The sequence below is a fragment of the Kryptolebias marmoratus genome, linkage group LG8, assembly GCF_001649575.2.
Source record: "Kryptolebias marmoratus isolate JLee-2015 linkage group LG8, ASM164957v2, whole genome shotgun sequence".
Lineage (NCBI taxonomy): Eukaryota > Metazoa > Chordata > Actinopteri > Cyprinodontiformes > Rivulidae > Kryptolebias > Kryptolebias marmoratus.
Window position 1 is genome coordinate 9,227,210 of NC_051437.1, and position 7,618 is coordinate 9,234,827.

Below are 7,618 nucleotides of genomic sequence, written 5' to 3' on the forward strand. Positions count from 1 at the left end.
CTAGGTAGGAGCTGGGTTTGTGTTTGTGTGTCTGTCTGTTAGCAAAACATCTCATGAACAACTTGATGAATTTTAAAGAAACTCATAGGAAGTAATCATTGGATGTGCATCTACAACTGGTTGACTTTTGGAACCAACTTGATTCAAGATGGCTGCCACAGCTGACTCATCCTAACAAACACTAAAATGGCAATTTTACAGATATTGCTCTGAAATTTGGTGTGGTCATAGCTGAGGCTAATACCCAACACAAGTTTTGAGCAAAAACAGATTTTTAATCTAAAATTCTTCCTAATAAGTAATTGGAGTCAACTATGCATATCTGTTAGTATGAACCACTGGTTAGATTTTAGTGAAACTTTCAGGAAATAATCATTGGATGTACATCTACAAGTGGTTAACATTTGGAGCAAATTAATTTCAGATGGCTCCTACAGCCAACTGACCTTTACCTGATAAAACACAAACATGACTATAATTCAGTCAATTCTATAGATATTTAGCTATAATTCAGTGAGATTGTAGCTGAGTGTTGTTTACAACACATACTTCAAGTGTGGCGTCTCATAATACTGCGTGATATTCACACATAATTTAAAAGGAAAAATAAATAAAATATCAAAATAATGAGTTTTCATGTTTTTATTTTAGTCAAACACTAATATAAAACACTGCAGTGGTCCATTTCTCTGATTTCAAACATTAATGACATATTTTTAGAGTTTTTGTGTCAAAGTCCTGAGGTTAAGTGATTGTGTGGGCGGAGTCACCTTCTTGGTTGGTGACATAGAGGGAGGCGGGGCCAGCTTTGACAGGCCGCTGTAGGACACCGAGGAGGTTACTGTCAGTGTTTATCAGGGAAAATGGAAGCAGAAGAAGAAGAAGAAGCAAGTTTTGTTAACAGGAGTACCGGTTTGAAAACACATTTTGTTTTTTGAACTGGAGTGATGCAGTTGAGGAAGTCAAGCCCCACATTTCACAAGACGAACCCCCAAACGTTACAGTGATGTCACACAGTCTTCAAGGAGTTTCCTATCCGGCTGATGTCCATCTGACAGGCGGTGGTTCTTCTACTGAAGGTTTGTATTTCAGGTGGTTCTCTTCAAAACATTAACTCCACAGTCAGTTTCCAGGCGTCGGGTTGTAATTTTCACCAGGAGCTAAACGAACCACATCCATCCAACTTTCTTGTCCTTTGGGAAGCTGAAGAATGACACAGCTGTTGGAGTTTTGGGTCTGTTCACACAATTAAATGCAACAAACTGAACCATTTCCACACTGTCCATATTTGCTATTTACTGACTTGTTGGTGTTTCTGTGTTTGGCACTCGATACGTCACACTTCTGAGTGATGACAGAAAATGCTGTAGAGACCCTAGTAGTCTTTGATTATTAATTTTAAATTTGTGTATTTTTTTTTTTCAAAATAAGAGACTCTAAAAACACAAGCACCTTTCATGACTTTGTTTTGATTTATGTTTCAAAACACTTTTCATTTCACCTTTAAGGTTTGATCAAAATGGCTACAACTCGTCATTTCTCAACATTTGATGATCTTCCGAGAAAGGCAACAAACAATTTGATTTCCTTCCAGAAATGCTAACCCCTTATTTTATAAATCTATTTACATTCCACTGTAAGACTACGTGCCACACATGGTCGGCATCTTCAGTTTTCAAGATAGGGGAGAATTGAGTTTTTATCTTTCTAAAATTTAAATTGAAAATATTCTGCGTACATGTGTAAAAGGAAAAGGCAGCTAAAAGAGGTTTTTGAGACATGGCAGAGAAAGGAGGGTAGTGACAAAGGGGGTGAACAGAGGAGAGATTAAAACTGGGGTTGAAAAAATATGAAAACAAAACAAAAGATAAGAAAGTCTTTCATTCCACCGAGGCCTTGCCTTCCTTTAGATGGAAGCAGGAGGCTGATCGCAGCAGAGCGATGGAATACTGTAAGAATTTTAACAGCGTCCTCATTATTTATTTACTGCTGCAAGGGGAAAACCTCTGCAACATAGCATGCTGCAAGGAGAACTGAACCTTCTGCTATTTGCATACTTGCATGTGCGTTTAGCCGCACGCACTGTATGTGATCACAGGGGCAGGTGCTCGTTTGCAGCGTGTCGTCTAAGTCGAAGTGAGGGTTATGATTGGCAGGTTGTTCAAAATGACCTTTTTCCAGCAGCCTCATTCGCATTCTGGAGCGAGCGCGGCGTGTGTGAAAGCTATCACACAGAGGAAATGATGAGAGAAGCACTGAGATGACATGAGATGAGGACTCAGACTGTGGAGGAACAGAAATGAAAGCATGACTGACAGCGAGGCCAACATGTGTGTTCTGAGAGGAGCAAAACCCTGGTGTCAGCAATATATCCAATCATATTTATGTAGATCCTTACGCTGCTAATTGTAAACATGTAACATATATATATGACTCAAAATGTTGCTCTTCTATCCCACAGACTGTTTGCTCAGTGGTCTTGAATCAGCCTCAGTGGAAGTGTAAAAGTGCAGTTTCTATCCAGTACAATGGACTGAAATGTTTTTATAATTCTGTGTCAATTAAATCTACCAGAAAGCAGTGAAGAGCAGCCTTCAAATATACTCTTTGCACAGGCTGTTTACATATAGCAGATAGATGGGGATAAGGAAGGATGATAACTTCTTCAACTTACCACATATTAAGCTCTCATTACAGCAGGGGCACCAGGTCAGACTGACCAAACCACAGACTGATTATTCTTTAAAAAGCTGAATTTATAAATCTATGAAATAGACTCAACGATTAACAATTACCATGACACAACAATTATAAGACTATCACTAAGAGTTTGGGGAATATCTAAGAAGAATGACTAATAAATAATTACTTTGAATGAGGATTTATCAAGATGAAATGCAGCAACAAGTAATACTTTCATAATCTGAGGTGAAATAGTGATTATTTGTTGGTCCAATCCAAAAGAATTCTTAGGACAGAATATTTGGATTCTAGGATTAATGTTTTTGGTTTCTTATCTGCACAAGAGTTTGGAATACTACTTTTGGTCATCAAAACTACTTTGGTAAAAGATAATATTTATTCTGTCAGGTTGCCGGGTCAGATTTGATGAAACATCAGATTGGAAATAAATGTTATTTATCGAGTTCCATCAGTTAAAATGAAACAGCCAGAACCAAAATGGCTTCTTCCTTTATCTGTCCCATCACTCAGAGTTATAGGTGCCTCACCGGATCAGAAGCTGTGGATGGTCAGTCGTCACTTCGTCTTTGAGGAACTTGGAGGCTGCTCAGACCTCCACAGGACCTCGACAAGGAGGCAGGTTAAGGCTCAGAGCCCGTTGAGGGTCAGGGGTCAGCGCTCTGTCCAGGGTCACCTGAGGAGCGAGGATATTTGCAGAGGGTCAGTGAGGAGCTGATGCTGCAGGAAGCAGGCGACAAGCGATGCTCAAACTAGAGCTATTCTTTTTTTAACAGTATGAAAAGTTATTTCTCAACTTCAGTTTCTCTTTACAGAAGATCTTCACACAATAAAAACAAAAATGAACTACAACAAACTGACTGCAAAAACGAACTGCAAACAAATTGAACTGCAGTCACCCGCCAAGGCTTTCTCTTTAAACGAAGTCTGATAACAAACTGGGACGTTCATATTGCTGGGAGGGAAAACCTTGGGGTGTAGAAAGGTTTTATCTTACTCGGTTCAAAGATTCTTTCACCCTCAGCAGAGTACCCTTCTCCTGTAAGACAAAAGAGAAATAGTTTGTTAAAAATGCTTGAATCATTTTTCATGTTGAATATTTGCACACAATAATCCTTTCTCAAGTTTCATAATGAAATAAACATACCACATTTTTACAATCAATCCTGTTTTTCTTTACAAGCCTAAGGAAAACATGTGAACAATCTGTGAATAACTGATTAGACATCCACAGCGTATACATGTGACATCATAAAAAAAGGCTGCTTCTTCATGCTACAACTTTCAATATTTGAAGGAGGGTCAGGATGGCTGAGCGGTCCAAGGCTCTGTGTTTAGGTCGCAGTCTCCACTGGAGGTGTGGGTTCAAATCCCACTCCTGACAGCTGTATTTTGTTTGAATACTTTATGATAAAGACATTGTGACTATTCTATATCACCATCTGCACAAACTGTTCACACAGGGGGTTTGTTTCAGTGGTCCAGGTAAATGGAAAAAAAGCGTTTTTATCAGGTTTGAAATGTGGTGGATAGAGATGTTGCTACAATCCAGAACTAACAAAATCTAGCAGAAAGTAAAAAAATATTATGTTGCACAAGCGACACTAACCACTGAATTAGCTATAGTCTCTGTAAAAACAGATTCAATGATATTCAAAGTAGTGATTGTTATAGACTAAATTGGTTAGCTGAAAGAACTTGATAAATGGCCGTCACTTAATTGTCCCAAATGGCACATCAATTTTATCAATTTTATTCATTCTGCTGTTACACAGGTTTGGCTTTTACAAAACGAATATGAGGCGAGCCTGCAAGCTTTTCAGGCAGACAGCTGGAGCTGCACTGCTGCTTTATACGGGATCTCACACTCACGTTCCACACAAACTATCCAGCTTAGCCTACCAATCTAGGTGGTTTATTCAAGCCACACCATTTCTTGCCTCGTTCTTCCCATCAGCCATCAACCGTAGAATAAATCCAGACACCCGATGGGGTCCTGAAAATTTCCCTGTAGGCTGGTTCCAGTACATGTTTAAAGTCCCACCCCCTCCATGTAAACCACTGGGACGTTTTTCTTAGTAAAATGAAAGAAAATACATAGTTTCTTTTAGGTGTTGACTTGGTAGCAATACATGATACAGGTCTGTATGTCCTGGGTACATACTGGATTCTTATCTGGTACCCAGTATGTTCCAGGTATGTACCATGGGGACTATATTTTGGGACTGGCCTTTATTATGAAGTGATTTGTTACCCTGCTCTTACAGAGTTAATAGCTGGTATGTATCTGGTAGCTGTAGCTTAAGAAGGAAGAATAGTTAACTACTGAAGGGAGGACTGAAGGTTCGATCTTGGCTTCCCCCACCACATACCAAAGTGTCCTTGGGTGAGACTCTGAACCCTTTGAGCCTGTGCATTGGTGTGTGAGAGCGTGAATTATTGGGTGAATATGATTTGTAGTGTAAAAGTGCTTAGAGTGGCCAGAAAGACTAGAAAAGAGCTATATAAATGCAGTCTATTTACGCTCCGAGCTGTTTTATGTATTGCTACCAATAACTCTTGTTGTTGCACATGATTCTTATTTTGCTGCTGTGTGTTCAACTATTAATTTTTTTTAATGCTTAAAAGAAAGGTCAGAGGAATTTATGAGGGAGAGACACAAGTAAGTAGTTAACAATCCATTTTCTTTTCTTTTCTTTCCATACATAGGTGCAGGGAAGCTGGTGCCTATCTCCAGTGGTCATTTTGTGAGAGATGGAGTACACCCTGGACAGGTCATATAAATTCACTTCTTACTCACACCCAGTAACAATTTAGAGTTACCAATTAACCTAACCTGCATGTTTTTGTTCTGTGGGAGAAAACTGGAGCACCCAGAGAAAACCCACTCTTGCACGGGGAGAACTTGCAAACTCCATACATTAAAGGTGTTTAAAGGGGTTTTATGGCCGTTGATGTCTTCTGGCCCAAGTTCACCTCTGCATAATGTTAAAAAGGACTTCTGAAACCATTTTTTACAATGATTAGAAGAAATTGTAAGTAACAGGAATGGCTGAGGTCAACTAAGGGTCGTAAACAACACAGAGTGAGACACTGTGAGAAGATTGATCCGTTTCCAGAGAGGCGGGGAGCAGAGGCACTGTCACAGTTATGGCATTTTGGGATCTGGTTTTTCAGTCGGTTATCATGAACAAAACAAAAAAAGGTTTACGTTCTTAATCTGGGTTTACAAAGTGTTTCTCCTCCAGTGCTTCTCTCTGTATGATCACACACTGATTGGAGGCAACAAGACACTTAAACATGATGAGAGGTCAGGTTCAAACTACAAACCTTCTGGTTGGAGGTCAACCTGCTCAGCCTCCTTTACTCTCATATTGAAGGAGGGCTCATTTATCTTCTAAACACAAACAGCTGTAATACAGTCCACTATACTGAGTTATGAAGACATTCTGCATCCACAGACTGCTGCTGCTGCTGCTAACCATTCATCACAGAGACACTGAATGCATTTTTAAAGGCACAGTTGCTGCCTCACTACTCTACATAAGTGGTCAGCAGGCCACTATGGTTGAGGGACCATCAGTGCAATTGTGCTTTTGTTTATGAAGTCTAAATGGAGCAGGGATATATTAAGAAGAACCACAAAGTGAACAACCCTGAGACTAACTAGCCTTAAACCCTGATGCATCTCATCAGATCTGCAGAATGTTTGTTCAACACGTTTTACTACAGGAAGGGATATGTACGGCATCAAGTGAAAGCTTCATAAAATTAAAGTAATTTATGGAAAAGAAGCATAAAGAAGACTAAAAGAGATGTTTATATGCACTAAAAACTGCTGGGTTATTTTGATAATACAGTTGTTGTGTTAAAGCTGTTGGGTTGGTTTGACCAAATATTGAGTCAAAAAGTTTAACCCAGTCATTGGCTGTAGATGAACTATCTCATTCTTCACAATCCGTCATTTTAAGCCAAATGTTGACCAAATTGGACCTGACTAAACCTCTGCTTTAGGATGTAACAAGTAAGGGTAGGCACTGAAAACAACTAGTAAGAAGATGTATAACGTGGTGGGCTTTGGTAAAAACTTTAGTTTGCATTAGACAGTGAGTTTGAATTCCTAAAACAATATTAGCTGGTGTTATTTTATTCTTGTGCCTCTTTGACAAACGGGCAAAGCTTTGGCTGACATATGCACTGATGTCAGCTGTTGTAAAGCAATAATTGTCTTTGTGTGTTTCTGAAAGCGATCAGGGATGAAGCAGACACACTTAGGAGATGTTGAACAGTGTAGAGAATTAAATCTGTCCATCATCAGGGGATGAAAACCTTTTGGGGCTCGTAAGTCCTCTTAAACAAATTAATGGCTTTTCTTGTTAATCAGAGTGATGGTAGCGTGTCCCCAGATGAGGTGCCATCAAATCCTCATTCATCCAAACTTCATATATTCCCAATGCTCTCGTGTTTTCCTATTCTTCCACCTCAGAAAGGGAAGGAGATGTGTAGAAAAGTGGGATGGGAGGGATGCAACGTAACAAAGACACAACGTGTAAAACATCTGATTGGGATTTCAGTGCTCACAATCTCACTCTGGATCATTTCCTTAACAATAAGGATTCAGCAGCTTGTAGCTTATTTGCCATAAGGTAAAAGGGATTAAAAGGAGCAGAAGTGAAGGAGGTGAAAGAACGAGAGAGAATATGATGTAGGAGGGGAGGAAAATAGGGTAGCCTAATTAAATTGGCTTCAAAGACTGTGATGCTTGAATGAGTTATTGTTCCAGCCGCTGCCTCAGTCAGAATTACACATGAACTCACTTCTAATAACGGGGCGGAAACGCATCATATCAGCTCAGCGGGAAAGGATGGCACAACAACCAACAAAGAAATTCAAATAGATCAGTCCCGATTTGTGCAAA

The 7,618-nt window shown here is 39.6% G+C and overlaps 1 non-coding gene across 1 annotated transcript; it reads left to right on the top strand.

Annotated features, from left to right (window-relative positions):
• The first annotated feature begins 4,001 nt into the window (after positions 1 to 4,001).
• On the top strand, positions 4,002 to 4,084 carry trnal-uag. Its single transcript has one exon. It is a non-coding gene; the product is annotated as a tRNA-Leu (tRNA).
• The last annotated feature ends 3,534 nt before the right edge of the window (positions 4,085 to 7,618 follow it).